The sequence below is a fragment of the Panthera tigris genome, chromosome A1 (genome assembly GCF_018350195.1).
Source record: "Panthera tigris isolate Pti1 chromosome A1, P.tigris_Pti1_mat1.1, whole genome shotgun sequence".
NCBI classification, from domain to species: domain Eukaryota; kingdom Metazoa; phylum Chordata; class Mammalia; order Carnivora; family Felidae; genus Panthera; species Panthera tigris.
In genome coordinates this window covers 22,711,806-22,721,227 of record NC_056660.1, presented here as the reverse complement: position 1 = coordinate 22,721,227, position 9,422 = coordinate 22,711,806, and positions in this window count along the sequence as shown.

Genomic DNA, 9,422 nt, shown 5'->3' with positions numbered 1-9,422 from the left:
TTAAATTTCTGTATGTTATATACACAACAGTATATTTATATACATATTGTTTTATGAAATTACTTTTAACTCAGTTAAAATGGAAAGGAGATAATATGTTTACTGGTACTTTTTGTTTTTCTTTGTGGATTTTAATTGCTGTCTGTTGTCACTTGCTTTCAGCCTGAAGACGATCCTTAGTATTTCTTGTATGGTGGTCTGTTAGCAAGGAATTCTCTCTGTTATTTCTCTAGAAATGTCATTAATCCATCTCCATATTTGAAAGATAATTTTGCTGGGTATAAGACCCTAGGTTGGCACTTTTGTCTTTTCAGCACTTTGAATATGTCATCCCATTACTCTCTGGCTTTTAATCAGCTGTTAATCTTACTGAGATTCTCTCGTATGTGCTGAGTCATTTTTTTCTTGCTGCCTTCAAGATTTTCTCTGTTTTTGGCTTTCAGCATTTTGATGTGTCTGGGTGTGTGGGTCTCTTTGCATTTATCCTACTAGAGTTCATTCTGGAAAACTTGTTAAAACACAGACCACCCCAGAGTTTTTGATCAAGTAGGTCTGAGGTGGGGCCTGAGAATTTGCATTTCTAATAATCCCCAAGTAATGCTAATGCTGCTGATTCAGGACTATACTTTGAAAATCACTGCCATATAGTTTTGAAGATTTAGAAAAATTTGGTAAATTAAAAACATTTTTTAAATGTTCATTTATTTTGAGAGGGAGAGAGAGAGAGAAAGAGCGCGAGTGAGCACTAGTGGGTAGGGGGCAGAAAGAGAGGGGGAGAGAGAATACCAAGCCGGCTCATGCTGTCAGCATAGAGCCCAGTGTGGGGCTCGAATTCAACAAACTGTGAGATAATGACCCGAGCCAAAATCAAGAGTTGGATACTTACCCAATTGAGCCACCCAGGGACCCTCCAAATTGGGTAATTTTATCAAATTAAAAAATAAATTAACATGTGCTATTACTTTAATTGTACTAAGATTTATTTTATTTTATTATTTTTTTTCCAATATATGAAATTTATTGTCAAATTGGTTTCCATACAACACCCAGTGCTCATCCCAAAAGATGCCCTCCTCAATGCCCATCACCCACCCTCCCCTCCCTCCCACCCCCCATCAACCCTCAGTTTGTTCTCAGTTTTTAACAGTCTCTTATGCTTTGGCTCTCTCCCACTCTAACCTCTTTTTTTTTTTTTCCTAAGATTTATTTTAAATAAGAGATGTGTAATCTTAAAATCAAACACAGAAATATACAATTGATAGATGTATCCTACTATAATGCATGTACTTATGCTATTTGTCAATCATGTAGCTGCAAATCAATTTATGGTCCTTTATCTCCCTCTAGCTTCTAATTAAAATTTTTCAGGCTGGACATCTGCCCCCCCGCCCCGTCCCCCCCAAAAAAGCAATTACAGAGATTCTTAAAATTTAGCACTGACTTATGGGGTCAAAAGCTAAATGAAAGGCCATTTAAATACATAAATATAAAAGCTGACTCAAATGTGGTACATAGTAGGGTTCCTTCCTTGAAGGAACCCCCAGGGAAGGAAATTGGACAGAGGAAGTCATTGTCTCAATACTCCATCCCCCTTCTTGGTTTTAAATCTGATTGAGCCCTCACTAACAACCTGAGTAACAACCTCAGTAACAAGTGGAATGTTAAAAAGGTGTTGATCCCTTTTCTAGATTTTGGGTTTTATAGATTTTGGGTCTTTTATTTTTCAAAACACCTGGTGTTAAAAGTGGTTAATTCAGTTGAATCTAGAGGGTAGGCTATGGAGGATTGAAACTGTGTTGTGTTGATTATTGACCTTTGCTCAGAGCATTCTGTAGTACTCCTCTCTTCTCCTTTTTAAACAGACTGCACTTGCCACTTGCTTCTGCCTATGATACCTCCTTTCCATGCTGTCAGTTCTTGCTTCTTGCTGGGACTTATGCTATCTGCCAACTCCTAGGTTTCTCCTGGGTGAAACTGTGGAGAATCTAATCACATATCTAGGCACCCTACATGCTGGAAAAACTCTGTCGGCACAAAGAAAAGACTTGTCCACAGGCTCCATAGTTTTGACATAAGACTTCCTGATCTGCCAATAGCTAAACCCTAGAGAGAGCCCTGAGCAGTTGAATACTCCCAGATTCCTTTATTTAGCTAACAGGTGGCCCTGTATCTTATAGCTGTGGCCAGAGTCTCACATACAATCAATCTTCTGTTGGAGTGAAAGAACATTGTTGGCTTCCTATAAACATAACTAGAGCCCCTGATGGAACCCTTTACTTAGGTTCCTCAGGAGTTCAGTGATCCACCAGAACTGATAAACAGTCCATAGTTTCATTCACCAGCATTCTATAACTTCCATCTCCTGCACCCAAACAGAGGTTGGCACAAACTTTGCCATGTGACTAATTTCAGGAGTAATTAATGGATCCTATCCACAGCAGTGGCAGTAACTCCCTGAACTCAACCAAGCAATGAAACCAGGTAGAGTGAAAGTTTGACATCAGTTCAAGTTTCCTTTATTTTGGGATCTCAAATACTCAAGACTGACATCCTTACGCCTCCATCTCCGAGGATTCTATCCTCTAAACCTGACACCCAGGAGTGAATCAGTGCAGCCCAGCATCATCACCCATAGGGGGCCCAGCTTTGTCTCTATCAAATGGTTTCAGCTCCACCCGGAGGGGTCTCTGTCTTATTTCTGGCCATTTGATCTTAAGCACTGTGTTCCCTACAATCCTTAACCAGAACTCGTGCATCTCACACAGTTCATCAGAGATTTGGGTGCAGCAGTGGATGGATGTCATTGTCCTGAAAGACCCCCTGCTAGTGAGTACAAGGGCTGACTTGGTGGCAGGGGGCTCTCCTGAAGAGCTTTCTCCTGGTGAGGCCCATCCTCCAGATCTTGGGGTTGGAGGTCCAGATGAGAGAACATGAGGATATTCTTACCACATCATGCAGACATGCAGTGGCCTAACTGGTCTCCTCCTGTCCATGTTTTCCTCTTTTCAATTCTCCACATGGCAGTCAGGAAATCTCATGGTGGCTTTCTTTTATTGAAAGCCCTTCCCTGTCTCACCTGTATGCCCTTGTCCTTGCCAGTCTTTCCAGTCCCACCTCGTGCCACCTTCCTCCTGTGCTGTGTTCCAATTTTTTTTTTAGTTCCTCACATTTATTGCTCCCTCCTGCTTGAGCTTTTCCACATGCCGTTTTCTTTGACTTTTCAACGTATTAATTCCCACTCATCTTTTTGAGCTCAGTTCAAATGTCATCTCTTCAGGGAAGCTGTCCTTGAGTCCCCCATTACTCCCTTTGTAGCTCTACATCAATTCCTTCCTAGTTTGTAATTTTATATCTGAGCAATATTTCCTGTCTACCTCCCAACCAGCTTGTAAGCTTCATGAAGGCAGAGTTTATGTCTATAAAGGTTTCCCCTGGATCCCTGAGTACCCGCATGGTAGAGGCTTGATAAATATTTACTAGACGAATAAATTCACGAAAATAAACATGGAAAATTACTACTATCAGAGGCTCCACCAGATGGTGAGTAGATGTAGTTCCATGACCTCATGCACTTTCAGTGGTTCTGTCACATGTGTGACAGCTAAGAAATTTTTCATTCTATGTGACACAGAAATTCGATATGACAGCTGCAGGAGTGGGTGCCTGGATTCTTGTCCAGTTTCTCCTCCCTCAGTCTCTCTCTTCCTCCTTCTAGCTCACCCAAAATACTCACTAGACAAGTGTGGACACATACACATACACACACATGCACATACACACACACACACAACTTTCCCATAGCATATGAATGGCAAATTCTGGCTTCTTGAATTCTAAAAAATGTTTTTGCCTACATTATTTATTTAGTGAGATCTGTTAGTTGGCTTTGTTCTGTTAAAAACAATAATATCAATCAGAAAATAACATAACCTTTCTTTAAGATTCACACAGTTCTTAAAAATCTCATTTCCTAGAGATCTTAATAGAAACTTTACACCACTTGGAATTATTTCCTAAGAGTACATTTTTCACTCAAACTCTTTTCTGGCCACTTAACTTTTCACTTCGTCTAGATTTTTTTTTTCTAAAAAGATCATGAGGTACTTGAGGGGAGAGTCTACGGATCTTCTAGTTTATACTCTCCCCAACCTATATCTGTGCACAAAAAAGTGTTTAACAAAATTCTCTCAATTGTTTCCAGAAAGAGAATTTAAGTTGAAGAGGAAAAGAAAATGAAGTTATTACAAAATTGTATATTCTATAATTATATTTCATGTCCTATGACAAAGGAAAATGAAGACTGTAGGCAAGAAGGTAAATCTGTATTCTAGTTGGTTGAGGTAAAAGCCATGGTAACTGTGAAAGTAAGTTACTGTTAATAACCAGAAAGAAGACAAATTCACAAATTATCATTTTCATGGAAAATTATTATTGCAAACTGCTCTGGATTAAACAGTCCTTGAGGCTTAAACATTCTATTATGGCCAACTTTAACTCTTATATATGATTAACACTCTTTTTATTATCCCACTGAATTTCATAAACCCCACGAGGAGGACTCAGAGTGTAAGCAATCATGTAGAAGAATGTAATGTGAATCAGAAGAACTTCCTGACTTCAGACTATAGATTCTCTGGGTTGAGAAGAAAGGTCAAGTCTAGATGGCAAATGAACAAGAGGAGAACTAACCTTGGTGGGTCACTGAAGAGGGAACTGGTCTTGCCCCACTGGGGAGGAGCAAACTAACAGAAGCACCATGTAAGTTTGCAGGAACCGAGAAGAGAGACGATCTCAATGTTTTCTTAAATAGAAACTCAAGAAAACCCAAGATCTCAGAGACTAAAAGGGCTGTGTGGCCGATATGAGTCAGGGGCAGCTTACAGAGTCTCATGTGTCACAATGTGACCTGCAAGCAGGCAGGTGGTTCTGTGGCCTGAGTGACCCAGGAGATGGGGTCTTAGATAGCACCCCACAGTTTCCAAGCCTGCCAGTTTCTCAGCCTGGCAGTGGAATGAAAATGTGTGTACCCTGTACAGTCTGTATGTGTGTACAGTGTGTACAGTCTGTATAGAAGTTGAAAAGGTGGTTGTCAAACCTGCAGGGACCTTTTTAATGGAATCATGAAGATGGTGCAGCAGTCAGACCTATATGTCCAGTGAACAAAAATGAAACAGGATGATGGGTGGCTGAATGAAAACCAAGGTGACAGCAGACAGTTAAGGACCAGACGCCACATCTCCCAGTGCTTTAACACTCCACAAGCACCCCAGAAATTAAATGTATCCCTTTGGTATATATTGACTAAATTTAAATTTTTACCACTTAGAGGCCAGGGGCTCTAAATAGAAAATCAGAGGAAGATAAAGTTACTATTTCTTACACAGCTGAGTTTGTGAGCTGAAAGTGAAACCAATACACAAACCTCTTTAGAAATGCTAATGTTCTGCATTCACATATTATTATGTGAACAAAGTATTTCTTTGATTAATAGCATCCCTTCACCTAGTTTTGAACTAACGGGAGAATATAGCATATTTGGGTGAAGAAGAAAGGTGGGAGGATTGTTGTCAAAGGATTCTCTTTCTAATGGGAAGAGAAGGAGGAGAACATTAAGAGAAAAAGAAAGAAAAGCAGACAGATGAATAACCAACATCTCCTCTGTTCTCATTTCGATATTCATCCTGAATTAATGGGACTTTCTGTTTTTCTAGCATACTCACAAAGGATACTTTAATCTAGACTACTGAAGATGCAGTGTTATCGGAGGTGTGGAAAAACAATGGTAGGTTTAATAACTCAACCCAGGTTTAATTTCTAGCTTTGCCATTTCATACAGGTGTGACTTTGGACAATACCTTAACCTATTTGAACTTCAGTTTCTTCAACTGTAAGAAAGGTTTAACACAGCCCATTGAATCACTGAGAGAACTGAGTCAGTGTACATGAAAGAGATTAGTAAATGGTAAAAAACCCAACAGCAATGCACAATGTAGGTCATTTTGTGGTAAAGGAGACTATGGGGAGAGATAAAACAGGTGGAGAAGGCACATGGGGGTGAAAGGTGCTATTCTGGAGTCTTTGAACAAACAGTTCAACACAAGGACATCAGGCTTACTGGAAGAAAGTAGTCCAGAAGAGAAAAATTAGGAAAGGAGTTTTATGGCCATTAAAGACAGACCCAGATATCCTGACTGGAAGTCTAATAATTACAACATCAAACTCTGTTTATTTATGCTTAGTTGTAGACTCTCTTGCTCATTTACCTTAGAGATCTACTTACAATTAGTATTAGGTACCTTGCCCTGTACTTAGAATTCCAGAACAGGGCAATCACTACTCACACTTTCAATATAAGAAATCAATGGAAATTGGGAGGGGCATGAGGGGATGGGTAAAATGGGTGAAGGGGAGATACAGACTTCCAGTTATAGAATGAATAAGTCAGGGGAATAAAGGGTACAACACAGAGACTATAGTCAATGGTATTGTAATAGTGTTGTAGGTTGACAGATGTGGCTACACTTGTGGTGAGCACAGCATAATGTATAAGCTCATCAGATCACTATGTTGTACATCTGAAACTAATGTAAAATTGTGTGTTAACTACACTTCAATTTAAAAAAAGAGAGAGAGAGAGAAACCACAGTAATTGGGGCTTTAGGAACTGATAGTTAATCTTTCAACCGTTAGAAATCCTTCTTAGTTATTGTCCTTACCATGAAAACCCCTGGATACTAATTCAACTAGTTGTTTTTTTTTCTGACATCTCTGGAAGTTTCACACTTCTGTGCAAAAATCTTTGTCAGAACTCTTTGAAAGCTGGGAATTAGGAAGTAAGCTTTAAATTTAGCTTCAGATGACATACAGAAAAGTCTGAAATAGCAGCAATCTTCCTGATTTAATTCAGGGTTGGCATCCTTTAGTTGTGAAATGAGATGAAAATCCCATTCCCCAGAATTCTTTTGAAGTAGTGTTTGGTGGGAATATTTTGTTATGCTACTTAGGGTGTGGATGATATCTCAAAAACATAGCTAGCACATAATGGTCACTAGAATGTCTTCTCAGGAGTGTAGGCCTGACCAACTAGAGCCCTCTGGGTTTCACTGAAAATTTTGATGGGTTTATGATTGTGACTTTTGGTGTAGAAACCAACAAGAGGTACATGTTTTGTATAAATAGAGAGGAAACATAATTGAAGTGGGAGAGAAAGAGATACCTTGTATAAAACTGCAGAGCCAACAAAGGTAGGGCAGTATTGGAGAAGGAGAATTAAAGAGAGATCTCTGGTACTGGGGAGCCAAAGGTGGATGTCAAAGAACAGATATAGTAAGGGGATTCCCACAAATGTTTTATTTTGAAAAATACCAAAACTTTAGGAAGTTGCAAGAATAGTATAATAAACACTAGTATACCTCTTACATATACATACACATGTATATAGAAGGACAGAGAACATACTTTTATAAATGCGTGTATTCACATTTTATATATAGATAGGCAGATAAAAAAGTAGATACAGAGAGGGGTGCCTGTGCGGCTCAGTTGGTTAAGCGTCTGACTCTTGATTTCAGCTCAGGTCATGATCTCACAGTTGGGGAATTCCAGCCCCACATTGCACTTATGTGCGGAGCCTGCTTGGGATTCTCTCTCTCTCCCTCTATCTGTATCTCTCCATCCTGTCTCTTCTCTCTCCCTCCCTCCCTCTCTCTCTCTCTCAAAAATAAATAAACTTTAAAAAAGTAGATACAGAGAGAAATGTGTGTGTGTGTATTTTTTTCCTGAACCATGTGAAAGTTGTTTGTGGACATGAAACTTTATCACTAAATACTTCAATATGTGTCTTCTGAGAACAAGGCCATTCTCCTATATGACCACAATACAATTATCCCACTCAGGAACTTAAACTTGATACAATACAATATCTAATATTTGGTACATATTCAATTTCCCCGATTGTCCCAATAATATCCTTATAAATCTCCAATGTAAAGGGGATTTTAAAATTGTTTGCCATGTTTGGCATAAATGCCTTTTCCATTTTCCCAACAAAATCATCAAAAACAACTACATTTTCGTTAATGTTTTTTGCAAGTAATTTCTGCAGGGGAACTTGTAGATGTCCCACGTCCAGATTGGCAATGAATGAAAATAGAAATAATAGCAGCTGCCACAAGAGAGATTGGTTGATGCTGATCACATTTGAAGCAACTATTTGGGGGAGAGGAGCTTTGTAGAGACAGTAAGTAATGGAGACATTTAAAACCACTTATTCAGTTCCTTGTATCCTGCCCCTTTTCTTCCTACCCATGTTTTAAATCTGTTCTGTCTTAGTTGTTAGTATGTGATAAGTGTTTCCCAGATCCTACCATGATACATTCAGCTTGCTCTCATAGATCTTTTGTAAAAAACAGATTCTATTTTTAGAGCAGTTTTATATATACAGAAAAAAAAAATGAGAAAACAGTACAGAGTTTCCATACATCCCCTCTCCCTCTACACACAATTTCCCCTATTAATATCTTACATTAGTATAGTATGTTGGTTACAACTGATGAACCAATATTCACAAATTATTATTAATGAGATCCATACTTTATTCAGATTTCCATAGTTTTTAACCTAATGTCCTTTCTGTTCCAAGATCCCACCTAGGAATCAGAATTACATTTAGTTGTTATTTCTCCTTAGGCTCCTTAGACTGTGACAGTTTCTCAAACTTTTCTTGTTTTTGATGTCCTTGACAGTTTTGAACTCATAGGTCTTTTGATAATTTAATCTCCATACATTGCTTGGCAGAGCACCACAACAAATACTATTTTGAATTAAGTAAAATCTTTGATAATTCGTGAAAATCAAATCCTGTTTGAAGTAGCTGCATGATAAAGATGATAAAGTTATTTTAGCAGCCTTGCTTGTATTAGGTCATATTATGACTACTTATTGATTAAATATGGGATATAGAGTTCACAGCATTCATTGGGTGGCATGGTCTTCTTTGTGTGGATTGAGTCAATGGAGCCCGAGGGACAAAGATCAATTGAGAGAGAACCATTCAGAAGGTGCCTTTTCCCCTGGGGCCTTGTGTTCTTACAGACTACACAAGGCAGATGTTTTATGCTTTTCTCTTGGGGGTAATTTGGCTTGAGACATGCTACTATCCTTTACCAAGCAAGTATTTCTCTTGTCCTTTTAACTTTTTTTAATTAAAGTACAATTTACAAATAGTGATAAGCACAGATCTTATGTACACAGTTGGAGGTGTTCTGACAAATGCATTCACCTGTGTAATCCACACCTTATCAAAAGAGAATATGTTCATCACCACAGAAAGTTATCTCATGCCTTTACCAAGTAAATGCCTGCCCTTAATCCCCAGAGGCAACCACTGGTTCAATTTCTTTCACTGTAGATTAGGTTTGCTT